The sequence below is a fragment of the Alexandromys fortis genome, unplaced genomic scaffold, assembly GCF_014885135.2.
Source record: "Alexandromys fortis isolate MF-2015 unplaced genomic scaffold, M_Fortis_MF-2015_v1.1 scaffold_27, whole genome shotgun sequence".
NCBI lineage: Eukaryota > Metazoa > Chordata > Mammalia > Rodentia > Cricetidae > Alexandromys > Alexandromys fortis.
This window is the reverse complement of record NW_026067952.1, coordinates 12,133,853-12,147,836: the sequence shown is the minus strand read 5'-3', so window position 1 is coordinate 12,147,836 and position 13,984 is coordinate 12,133,853.

Sequence of the window (13,984 nt, the reverse complement as noted above, 5' to 3'; positions counted from 1 at the left end):
GCAAACTTGTCCAAAACATTTTTTTTCTCTTTCTTAAAAATTTTTGTAGTTCCTTAATTTTATGCCTTGTAAGCCATTGAAGCTTTTAATTTCATGTTACCAACTGTATGGCGCTCAGCTTTCTTTGTAGATTGGAGCTGTGTTCATTCTTACGCTCTAGTGTCCCACCGTTTGTTACGCAGGACAGCCCTCATATCGTTGAGTTCATCTTTAGATTTCATGATTCTATGGACCTATGCTAGTTTCATTTAAGTACCATACAGTTAGGATTCTTTCTGGCTTCTGATAGGGTATGATCGTCTGGCTACCATTCTTTTCAAATTATTCCTGGTGCTTCTCACAGTTTCTCTCAAGTTTGCTCTAGAGACAGCTTAAAAACAAAATTATGCCGGGTGTGGTGGTATACAACTGTTATACCAGCACTTGTAAGGCTAAGGCAGGAGGATTCCAAGTCCCACAGTAGCCTGGTCTATGTGGTGAGACCACGTAAAGACAGAAAGCAAGGGCTGGGGAGATGGCTCAGTGGTTTAAAGTGTCTTCTGCCACAGGTATGCTCTCCAGAACCCTTCCTCGTAGATTCCCGGCCAGCAAGGTGGCTCGCCTGTAATTTCAGCCTGAGAGGACAGAAATGCAAGTCCCAGAGCAAGCTGGCTAGATAGACTAGCCATATCCACAAGCTCTGGATTTGACAGAGAGACCCTGCCTTAGTGAATGAAGTAATCAAGAATGGAATTAACTTTGGGCAGATACACACACACAATAAATAAATAAATGTTATTTTTAAAATCAATAAAGTGTTGAAGATCCAGTTATGAAATAACTATTTAAAAATACATGGATTTTGGCCAGGCACAGTGGCGCACCTTTAATCCCAGCATTCCAGAGGCAAAGGCAGTAGGGGTCTCTGTGAGTTTAAGGCTAACCTGGTCTACAGAGTGAGTTCCAGAATATCCAGGGCTATGTAGAAAGACCCTATCTCAAAAAAAACAGAAACAACCAAAAACAGAACTAAACAAAAAAAGCAACCACACAGGTTTTGTAACTAACAGAAAATATAATAAGAAAATGGTGGTTTGCATGAGTGATCCCCACAGGCTCATCCTTTTGAATACTCGGTGCCCAGTTAGGGTAACTGTTGGGAAAGAATAAAGAAGTGTGCCTTGTTGAGGAGACGGCATAGGGTGTGAGCTTTGAGGTTTCTAAAACGCAGTTCTCAGCCAGCGCTCTGTCTCGTGTTGTGGACCAGATGTGAGCTCTCTACTGCTTCTGTGCCTGCCTGCCTGCCTGCCTGCCTGCCTGCCTGCCTGCCTGCCTGCCTGCTTCCGTGTTCCTCACCATGATGGTCAAAGACTCTGACCCTCTGGACCATGAGCCCCAAATCAAATGCCTTCTTTTATAAGTTTTCTTGGTCACGGTGTTTTGTCATGGCAATAGAAACTAAGACAAGACCTTACTAATGATAAAAATTAAAAATACGCTTAAGCATTTTGAGGACTTACTGGGACTGGAGAGATGGTTCCGTGGTTAAGAGCACTGGCTGCTCTTCCAGAGGATCTGAGTTCAATTCCCAGCAGCCACATTGTGGCCCACAACATCTGTAACTTCAGTCCCAGGAGATCTGATGTTCTCTTCTGGCTTCTAGCTTCCAAGGACATCAGGCACACAAGTGGTGCACATATATACAATATATCCATACAGATACAAATAAAATAAATTTTTAAAAAAACTATCAATTCTGAGAGATACAAGAAAAAACAACCTATTTTCTTCAATGACAAATATTATTATTAAAAAAATTAGTCAGGCAGTGGTGGCCCACATCTTTAATCCCAGCACTCGGGAGGCAGAGGGATGCTGATCTCTGAATTTGAGGCCAGGCTGGTCTACATAGTAAGTTCCAGGACAGCCAAGGCTATATAGAAAAACCCTGTCTCCAAAAACCAAAGAAACAAACACCCCCCCCCCAAAAAAAATTATTCAGATTAATATAGAAATTCAACATAGTGTCTTTCTATATTTCAATATAACTTTATGTGTTTATTGACTTAGATACAAGGCTTCATATAGCCCAGGCTGGCCTCAAACTTCCGTGTAGCCGAGGACGACATTGTGCTTCTGGTCCTCTGCCTCTACCTTCTTTGTGCTGAGATTTCAGGTGTGCATCTCAGGGCAAAGTTTGTTGATTTGTGGCACTGGAGATAGATAACCCGATGGAGATCTCTAGTTTGGACTCTCTTTCCATGTAATGTTTGGCTTGACACAACAAACCTATTAGTCAAAGCTGCCGGGCACCAGTGTTTCTCAACCAGCAACCGTAACTTTTCTCTAATTCTTTTCTACTCAGACCAACAGTTTTCTTGTGTTTTTTTTTTCCCTCCTTGTTTTTTATTTTATTTATTTATTTATTTATTTATGGTTTTTCAAGACAGGGTTTCTATTAATTTGTATATCGCCATGTGGCAGTGGCTTACCAGCAAAGATTCTAACCTGCATTTGTCTCAGGAGGAGGATCCATGGTGTCTCCTGACTCTGCTCTCTTCCTCCCAGAATTCATTTCTGTCTTCTCCACCTACCTAAGTTCTGCCCTATCAACAGGCCAAGGCAGTTTATTTATTAATGGTAATCACAGCACACAGAGGGGACTCCCATATCAGGTAGCAACTAGACAAACAGTACTTATGGCTTATTCTGTCCCAACCGGTAACCAAGTATTCAAGTAATAAATAGTAGCATTGAACCACAACACCCCTGGACATCTCCAGTAAGGTCAGGAGGTTAGAAGAGCCGTGAAAAATCCAGTGGCATTGTGTTCCTATTCATTAGGCATTGCTAAATCTTTCAACAATTCATGAGCCAGTTAGGCCTATAAAAACAAGGAAATGGCGGTGGCGGGATAATATGTCATATGGTGTCTCAAGTCAATGCCCACTTCTTCCCGCAGCCCCTGAGATGGCATGAAACCTTTTCCAAGCTTTTGTTCCCCATCATTGAAAACAGACACTTTCTTTCACTCTCAGATTCAGCTCAAACTCCATGAAACGCCAGGCTGTAGAATCCTGGGGCAGGCTCTCCAACTCTCCCCGCTGTTGTCTCTTAGACAAAACTGAGGCCTCTGAGGTTTGTGACCTCTGGGGAGATGGGTCAGAAATGAAGCTGGGACTCGGGGCAGAGCTGGAGTCCTGGGACTGCTGTTGACTACCAGTTCAACAGCTGGGGGGACTCATGTCTTGGCCCTGACTCACCTGACTCATGTCACTGCCAATCACCTCTGCTCCTCTCTGCAGTTGAAATATTCGCCTGACTTCCTGCAAGAAAGATGAGCTCCTTAGAACAAAATTTACTTCTTCTGTTTTCCCTACAGGATGAGTCTAAGGTTGTGCACTTAAATGTTGCTAAGTGTGTATTAGTATTTTCAGTCATTTAAACAAGACCTTCTGCTTTGATTTCAATGTTCGGTAAATATGTTTGTCTTGAAAGCATGCTATATTTTGGGTGAACTTTTTCATTCAACAAACTTAACCCCCACTAAACCAGGTAATATGAAGTAATTGCCTGACATGTTATTGTTTTTAAAATAACAATTGGCACAGTTTTGTGAAAAGTTTCAGTACTCCACTGATGATCAGTCAAGCTCTGACCACAAATGGGCAAGATGAAATCTACAAGCAGCCGGATGTGGTAGCACATGCCTTTAATTCCAGCACTTGAGAGGCACAGGGAGGTGGAACTCTGAGTTCAAGACTATCTGGTCTACATAAAGAATTCCAGACCAACCAAGGCTACATAGTGAGATATGGGGGGGGGGGGGGCGACAAAAAACCTATAAGCATTAAAAGGGGAACAGTATGAATGTGTACCAAAGTAGACAGTGAAAGTGTCTATATGCAAACATATCAATTGATTCTAAGAAGTCTAGCAAAAGGGTACCTGGCAACTCAAGAATACAGCTATTCTAGAAAGGTGGTCTTACTAGAGTTAAATACCAAACCTTTTAGCATCAGAAGAAATCATCCCTTCCACTGCCATGATTTTAAAATAATCTCAGAACTTCTGGGAACCATGAGAACAATCTCTGGGATTGGCAATTGTCAAAGTTAAAAAAGAAACAGACCTCTGTGAAAAAAGCTGGGTGTGGTGGCACACGCCTGCAATCCCAGCACTCAGCAGGTGGAGTGCAACATCCTTGCACGGCTCCTGGGACGAAGCCTAACTAGGGTAGCAACGGAATGAAGAAGAGTCAGACCAGGACACAGGAAGAAAAGCTGGGGTCGGCGAACTAAGCTCTCTGATGGAGAAGCTGCAGCAACCAAGAAACTACCCAGCTGAACAGAGAGGCAGGGTTATTCCACACTGCTGACCAGAAGGGAGGCTTTACTAATCTCAGTAGGAACAACCTCTGTAAGGGAGCAAGTGTCTTCAGACCATTAGCACAGGGGTTGGGGGTGAGGGGACCTAAGGTGGATGTTTTCTGCACACACCATTAACATTCTCGCTCACACTAGGATGCTCTGAAGGACTTGCAATTTCCCTGCACTTAACCCCAGGGAAAGCTTTGCTGTCTTCTTATGGGTCTGAGGCATTAGGGTACTTGGCATGGCTGTGCCTATATCAACCGTACAGGTCCATTCTAAAACACTTAGGACTTCCTCCACTTCCCACAGTGGAAACAAGAGGATCATGAGTCTGACTTCAGCCTAATACACATAATAAAACCTTGTCAAAAAATAAAAATTTTTTAAAAAGAGGAAAGGAAAAAACTCCATATAAAAAGGCTTTATTATTGGAATTGTTTCACAATCCTAAATATATACACTCAGGTCTCTGATACGCCAAGACCCAGGTGCAAAGGGAAAGGCTGAGGCTTAGATGAGGAAAGAGAAAGTTCCAGGGCGTTCTGGTAGGAGACCCAGAAATGTCTGTGATCCCTTACTGCAGAGTCAGAAGCTTTGAAGTTGGATGCAGTATAAGGAAAAACTATATTTACGCTGGATACGGTGCCTTTAATCCCAGCACTCAGGAGGCAGAGGGACGTGGATCTCTCTGACTTCCAGGACAGCCAGGGCTACACAGGGAAACCCTGTCTCGTAACAAAACAACACAAAAAACTAGATTCGAAGTCATAGTGGTACCGAGCCTGCCACACAATTTCTGGAGCAGGTCTTTGTGGCCCTACTGACATTTTTATTCCCGTGGCCGCAGTGTTGCCAGTCATCTGGCTGGGGTCCTTTCGCAATGCCCAGGTAAACAAGAAGCTCTATAAGATTTGGCCTTAGGGCTCTTCTGTTTCCGCTGCAGCAGAAGGCAGGTAGGAGCTGCAGCGGGCCACACTCCTTGTGCCAGAGGTCTCAAGCCAGCCTCGGGTGTTCAAACCTGTACTCTCGTCTGCCTTACAACTCCTGTGTAGGTCTAGGAAGGAAGTCAGCGATCCTTAGCTCTTAACATTAGTAAGTAACTCCTGGCCTGGGGTCTAATGACCCCAAGGATGTGGCAAAGCTTCTGGTGGCCAGGACCTCCAGTTTCTCTTCTCTGGTTTCCTTACAGCCCTTTATCCTCCAGTCTCGGCTCCTCAGCTTCCCTTGCCGTCCGTTTCTGCTGCTCTTCCTTCCTCGGCTGCTCCTGAACTGTTCAGCGGCTTCTTCAGCTGTCACGCAGCTGGCTGCTTGGCCACTGATTGCTCCGCTGTCGCTGCCACAGCTTCTTCTGTCACCACCTCCATTGTCTCCGCAGCTTCTCACTTCGTGTTAGAGAAGAAGAAAGGAGCCCCGGAGGGGAGCTTTGTGTTGGGCCTAACTCAGGAGAGGGTCTCCCAGCTGCTCACCAAGCGAGCCTGCGCGGTGCACATTTATAGCTGAAGAAGACGCATTTGGATCAACACAGCCTCGCCTCTTTGGAGGTTTGTGTTTGCACCGTAGATTTTCTGGTTGCTGTGCCAGACCACCTAACAAAAGCAACATAAGGAAGACAGGTTCACTTTGGCTCGGATGTTGAGAGTACAGTCAATCACCGCACAGGAGCTGAAGGCGGCTGTTCACATTCCGTCTGAAGTCGGGCAACAGTGTGATGAATGCTGCCGTTCCCCTAGCTCTCTCTTTGTTATGAAGCCCAAGACCATCCCCACCCCCAGTGGTTGTTTCCGTGGTGGTTACAAATCCCATGAAACTCTTAACACCGTTGACCCATCACAGCCTTGCCTCTTCGGCGTTAGTCACAGAAGGGTCTCTGCTAGGCAACCAGGGAAAATGCTCCCCTTCTGGTTGAGGTAGAAATAACTGCAGGCAAACCAAGAGTTCTCCCAGGCTTGTGGTAGCAAAAACTCCAACAGCCCTGGCTGAAGCAATCAGCTGTGATTATCATGCAGTTTTTCTCCAGGGGCGTTTTCAAGAGGTGTTCAAAATGGCATAAGGGTAGCCATTTGATTGACAGCCCTTTCGCAACATGGGAAAAAATCTAACAGCTGCCAATTAGGGAGTCAAGCTGTCATCTTTACTCAGAAGAAAATAAACATCAGAAGAAGTGCCTACAGTAGTAACATTAATAGCGATTTTAGCAGATTTAAAGTGCCTAAAAGTGACCCAGTGGCCCAGGAAGAAGTGGGTCTCTCTTATCTGTCTCATCAGGTCTCGAGTTCAATGTTACAGAAATAATTCCAGTTTATATAATACATCTTCACAATTTTTTAAACTTTTAAATCAGATTTGCTAATTTTATTTTATGTGAATGTTTTGCCTTCATGTGTGAGTCTGTGCACCATGTGATTGCCTTGTACTTGAGGAGGTCAGAAGGAAACATCAGATCCCCTGGGACTGGAGTTCCCAATGCCTATGAGCCACCATTTAGATGCTGGGAATCGAACTTGTCTCCTCTGAAAGAGCAGTCAGTACTCTTAACCACTAAGTCATCTCTCCAGCTCATACCCTCTCAATGCTCATAGGCTTTATCCCTTTGCTGTAGGATTCCTACCTTACCCTCCTCCGGGAGTCTTTGAGATGCTTGCTTTAGCTGCAGAATCCATAACCCGGTAGATGTAGAGCAGAGGCTAGACAACACATTCCACAGTCTGCCTCTACACCATGCACTGGCGCAGACACAGGGCGGGAGAACCGCTCTTCGGTGTTTGAGGGGTTAACAGCCCTTGCATCTTATTTTGAAGTGCCTTGAATTTGACACCACAAAATTCTTAAACAAATTTCAAATACATGAAAGATGATAAATAAATACTGGACTTGGTAGGGTGAGGCAAAAGGATCGGGAGAGTGAGTTCAAGGCCATCAGGGACAACTAAATAAAACCTGTCTTAAAATGAAAAGTGAAGAGAGGGCTTGGGGGGGACCTCAGTGGGAGAGCTCTTGTCTAATTTGTTCGAAAGCTGGAGTGCAATCCACAACACCAGGGGGCAAAGGGGATAAAGTCTTGGGACATCTGGGCTTGAGAGATGGCTCAGTAGTGGAATGCTTGCTACTCTTCCAGAGGACCAGGGTTTGGCTCCCAGCACCCAGGTCACGTGGCTCCCAACTGCTTGTAATTCTAGACCTGTGGATCCAGCACTCTTCCCTGGCCTCCTCTGGCCTGTGCATTCATAAGCACATATCCACGAACAGACACACACATTTCTATGCTATTAAAAATAAAATCTTTTATTTAAACCGTTGGGAGCACCATGTTTCAGTATGATATATTCTGTGATTGTCCTGGCTTGATTGTAAGTTCTGTTCAGATTTACTTTAGGCTTTGCATCCATCTGGATAGTGAATATTTAGCATTTAGAAAATAAATCATCTTTATATCTCTGTCCTCAGTACTTAGCCTGCCGAGCAGTAGAATTTATGTAAGTGGGTTACCCAGATTTTATACTGTTGTGGTGCTTGTAAATCATACTGTGGTAATTCGGTTTGCTTCAGTATCCCCAAAGATGGTTTGGGGCTAGGATTGGTCTCTGTTTCTCAACTTCTGATGCCTTTACTCTTGCAAAACCAAAATGTATTGTTCCGTTGCTGCTCCAGTTAAAATTCTTCATTATATTTCTTGGCTTTTTCCAGTGCATGGTTGACATTTGATGTAAAGTTGCTATGTTGCATCGTGATGTTTGTCTTAAAAAATAATAAAACTTTCTTCTTTACTCTCAAGATCAAAAATACTTTGTCATCTACAAACAGGGTACTAAGACAATCAGGGTACTAGGAAACCTCTGTCATGGTATAGCCATTTGGGGCAAGGCACTAGCCAATTACAATGTAATCTAAGCTGCCTTTAATATTCTCCCTTCTCTAGGATTCCTTCGGTGTTTTATAGCCTCTGCCCCATGCCCCTTGCTTCCCCGTGCCACTGCCGAAGCCCTAAAGTTTCTGTCCCCATCCTCTCCCTCATCTTACCGCTGCCATCAACCCAAGATGAACCTCACTCTCTAAAATCCAGAGGCTCTGTTTAAAATTCAGATTGTATTAAAACTTCAAAGTCTCTAGAATTTAGCTAAGTTACTAAATCACTAATTATTCTCTTTTACAGCTTTTCCAAGCCCTGCTTCAGCCTCTGTTTCCAACCTTCAGCCAGGGCTGGAGGTGGGGTCAACACAGACTGAGTTCAAGGCCAGCCTGAACAACTAAATTAGACCCTGTCTTAAAATGAAAATCAAAGAGAAGGCTTGTGGTGTGTCTCAGCAGTAGAGCTCTTGCCTAGTATGTTTGAGATCTGGAGTGCAATCCACAAAAGCAGGTGTGGGGGGAAGCAAAATGCTAATAAAATCTTGGGGACATCAGCGGTAGAGTGCTCCCTCTTCTTCCAGAGCTCTCTGCACAGCCCAGGCCATCTTGGGACAGTTTCTATCATATTTGGAAATAGCTAATAAAGTTTAAAACATATATTTACCTTCCATTTCTGGCAGTGCTCCCAAATTAATGTAGTAACTATCCAGGGTATGAACTTAAGAGAAATACTAGAATAAGCTCAAAGAAAGAAAAAGGCAATATGAGAGAAGTAAATTAATGGGAAGAAAGGCAAACGTGCCACCGAGGAGATGGACAGAGTCACAAGCTGATGTTTTAAAAATACCTCTAATACAATTCCGTTAAAAGAGAGAGCACAGGCTACGGGGTTCGGTGCAGCGCTGCACCAGGTCCTGGTTCTGTCCCCAGCACCCCGTGAAGCAGGTATGGCCACCGCTCTAGTTTGCTTTCTCGCTGCTGTGGTAAACACTATGACTAAAAGAAGCTTGGGAGCTGAAAGAGAGAATTTCCAACTCTCAGGTCTCCATCATTGAGGGAAGTCAGCGTAGGAACGAAAGCAGAAACTGGACAGAAACCGTAGAGGAACACCTGCTTGGTGATTGCTTCCTCCGCCTCGTGCCCAGTTGGCTCTCCTGTCCATAGATACGGCGTCACCCTCAGCGGGCTGAGCCCACCCACATCAGTCTTCGGTCAGGAGGGTGCACCGCGGACATGCGCTCATGCCGTCTAACCAAGAAAAGCTTTCAACTGAGGTTCTCTCTTCCCGGGCGACTCTGGACTGTGTCGCTTTGAAAAAGCACCGAGCAAAAGACTAGCGCGTGCCTGTAATTCTAGCACTAGAGATGAAGGTGACAGAGCCAGAGGTTCAAGAGCGTTCGAGGCCAGTGTGGGATACTTGAGATCCTGTAACCATTATGAATTATCATGGATTTCATTGCTTCTCAGCATAAGTACCAAGGTACAAGTTGAACAGAATACCAAATAAAAGAGCTCCAGGTACCATGGATGGATCACATCTGTAATCCCAGCCAGGGCTCTACAGTGAGTTCTAGAATAGCTTGGGTCACAGGATAAGACCCTGTTTCACAAAACCAAAAATCAAACAAAAAACTCTTGCCCTTTGGTGCTGCCTTTTGCTGCAAGAAATCCTGCGGCAGGTAATACAGAGGTTAAAGAAGACCAGCGCAATCTCAGGCCAGCAAACTTGGAGGGAGTCAAACTAGAAAAGAGAATGCAAAAACCTTAAATTGTCTTATGACAATAAAATAGAGTAATAGGAGAGAATATCTCACTACATTCTAAACAATGCACTCTGGTCAGCCTAGATTAAGGAGACCTACTAAAATTTCAGGAAAGAAAAAAGTCTTATATACATTCACAATCTTTACATATACAACATATACTTTATAATAGATTTGTGTACAATGTTTCCAGTGGGAAAATGTAGAGAAAAGACAAGGGACTGCAGAGGTGGCTCGGCAATTAAGAAAGTGTACTGCTCTTGCAGAGGACCTGAGTTCGGTTACAACACCCACACTGGGCAGCTCACAGCCTTCTCTAACTTCAGCCCCAGGGGTATCAGACACTCCTGGCCTCCAGGGGAACCTGCACTCCCAATCATGCAGTGAGGGACATTTAGCTCATCGTATGAAGGTCACATAACTTTGAGACCATAATCAAGCAAAAATAGTAAAGGAAAGGAAAGCATGTGTTGTTTCCACTCATGAGTGGATGAATTTATTTTGAATATTAGAGAACGAGATCTAGCAATCTGTAAGACTTTAACATTACACTCTTGGGTTTATATTAGGAAGGTGGGATATGTTTAGTAAAAGAAATCAAATTAACCTAATTCACAACATTAACAGATTAAAGAAAAAGTCATGTGACTGTACCAACTGAGAAGGAAAACAGAGCGTTCATTCGTGATATGTTCGGGTTAGGTTTTTGTTTTTTTGAGACAGGGCTTCTCGATATAGACCTGGCTGTCCTGGAACTCACTCTGTACACCAGGCTGGCCTCTAACTCAGAAATTTGTCTGCCTCTGCCTCCCGAGTGTTAGAATTAAAAGCCTGTGCCACCACAACCCAGACATATTTTATATATCTTTTTACATTTATTCGTGAGTGTGCGTGTGTACAAGGGAATGTGTCATCACATGGATGAGGAGGTAAGAGGGAACTCGTGGGAGACAGTTCTCTCCTTCTACCATGTGGTGGGTTGAGGGATCAAACTCAAGATGTCTTGATAACTTGATAACAAGTGTCTTTTTCCACTAAGCCAATATCTCTGGCCCCCATTCATGATTTTTTAAAAGGCAATAGAAAAATTTCTTCTTTTTTTAATGTGTGTATGATAACCAATAAATATGCTGCCAGGAGAAATCATGTCTCACTTCAACAGAACCCTAAGTTATTTAAATGTTATATTCTACAGCTCTTTGAAGTGGTTGAAGATTACCTATCTATGCAGAATACAATGTCTATGTATCTAAAGAACCTGATTAGTCTAACTATAAGTATGACAAACATGGATGACTATTGACCTATGAATCTTAATACCTATATAACTTAAAGACTAAGACTTCATAATATTAAACAATCTCTAAACAACTGTGCAACAAATGAGGACAATGATCTCAAAATGTAAGCAATGTATAAGTATCTTTTTTTTTTTTTTTGGTTTTCGAGACAGGGTTTCTCTGTGGCTTTGGAGTCTGTCCTGGAACTAGCTCTGTAGACCAGGCTGGTCTCGAACTCCCAGAGATCCGCCTGCCTCTGCCTCCCGAGTGCTGGGATTAAAGGTGTGCGCCACCATCGCCCGGCAATGTATAAGTATCTTGATCAGAGGTAGAAATGTATATTGCAATATGATAAATATAACCCCAAATTGTATCAATATACAAAATGTCTTAAGCATAGGTAGAAGCATGCATGCATATAATATGACAAAATAACTTTGCCTAGGTATACAAATATTGTGGATGAAAATAGGAACATATTCAATATAATTTAAGATTGTATTAATATACAAGAATTGTTGAAGGAGCTGCAGGTTGCATTCGTGCTGCCCCAGCTCCTGGCCGCCTGGCTAGCTTATGCCCCAAAATAGCAACACACAAGTTGTATTCATTTAAACACTGCTTGGCCCATTAGTTCTAGCCTCTTAAAGGCTAATTCTCACAATCTTGCCTAACCCATATTTAGTAATCTGTGTAACACCAGTCTTACCAGAAAAGATTCAGCATGTCTGACCTGGCGGCTGGCTGCATCATGTCTGCCTGAGAGAGGGGAGCATGGCGTCTGAGCTCACTTCCTCTTCCTCCCAGCATTCTGTTCTGTTTACTCCACCCACCTATGTTCTGACCTATCAGGGCAAGCAGTTTCTTTATTTAATTAACCAATGACCTTCCTCCATCAAAGAATCTATATCAATGTAAATTACCTATAAATAATAGCTCACAAGTATTCACTCTATAATTCACTGTTATTATTAGTGGAGTAAACTCACACTAATCTATTATCCCATCCAATTTCCTCTTTTTTTGTCAAAGAGATCCCTGAGCCTACATAATTTCCTCCCCAACCCCCAACCTTATACCAATTATAATCATCCCCTAAATGATGTCCCTAACCCTGAGAACAAACTTTGTTGGGAGAGGAGACATTGTCTTCTAGAATTAATTCTACCTCTATGGGGCAATGTTCTTTCTATGGGATCCTATGAAAGTAAAATGATGGTTAAGTTCCAAGATTACTGTCTGGTATAATTGCAAATAGCCTCTGAGTATTGGGTAAGGTTTTTCTGAGGTTCCTATTTGGAGTTCTGGCCAGAACATTGTAAAAAAAAAAAAAGGGGGGGCACCATTTCAGCTAAGCAAGTTGGAACCTGTTGTTGAGGTTTTCTGTCCTGCCCAGTTTCCACAGTTGTTAAGTCCCAAAGAAATCACACAGAGGTCTATGTTAATCATAAACTGATTGACCCATTAGCTCAGGCTTCTTACTAACTCTTATAACTTACGTTAGCCCATTATTTTTATCTGTTAGCCACATGGCTCAGTACCTTTTTCAGTGGCATTGTCATATCTTGCTTCTTCTGTGTCTGGACAGGGCTGCAGAGGGAGCTTCCCTCCTCCCAGAATTCTCCTGTTCTCTTTGACCCGCCTCTACTTCCTGTCTGGTTGTCCTGCCTATACTTCCTGCCTGACTACTGGCCAATCAGCGTCTATTCAAAACATAATTGACAGAATATAGAAAATTGTCCCGCACCATCTCCCTAACAAATGCAGAAGGCAAGCCATAAGTTACTATTGCTTACTTAATTTCTTCCAGATCATTCATTCCTATAGGTATTTACCTGCCTTCTTTGGATTCTTTTGGGCCTTTATTTATAACTTGATACTTTGTCAGAGTAAGTTACAGGGTAAGAAGCTAAAACCCTGGGTAAGTCATCTCTGACAGCTACTGGCAATGTTAAATCCTGTTCTTATACCTTCTTTCCCTGCTCATCTGCTCCAATAATTTCCTCAATCATTTCAAATCTTTTTACTATTGCCTTTTTTAAATCCTGAATATCCTGGCCTGTATATACCTCTAGTGATTTCATTGAGGCACCTAGCCTCTGATCCTCATTCTGCATGTGTGATTCCAAGGTCTCAAGTTTTTCCTTTAAAGTTAACATCTCATCCTTGGACATTATTTGGATAGTGTGCAGATTGCCTTCCTGGATAGATACTCCATCTGCTAACCTATCATAACTTTTTAACAATTTTTGATTGTCAAATTCAACAGTATGAATTCTTTCAGAAAAATTCTCAGTACCCTTTGACATGGATTCAATTTTGTCTGTCAAATTAATGTTGCCCTTTTCAATAGCATTAATTTTTCAGGTAACTTTTGATTTTTGATGGTATTAATCCTGTCAGCTAACTGTTCGTTATTAGTCTATAAAGACTGTATCATTTCTAAAAGTGCCTCATTCTTGGCTCTGTTATTAAAGCATTTTCTTTTTGTTTTTTTTAAAACATACCATTGCTCCTTCTTTTTTTTTTTTTTTTTAGATTTATTTATTTATTATGTATACAGTATTCTCAGTGCTCTGCCTGCAGGCCAGCAGAGGGCACCAGATCTCATTACAGACGGTTATGAGCCACCATGTGGTTGCTGGGAATTGAACTCAGGACCTTTGGAAGAGCAGGCAATGCTCTTAACCACTGAGCCATCTCTCAGCCCCCTCAAAGCATTTTCTTAAGGATATAATATGAA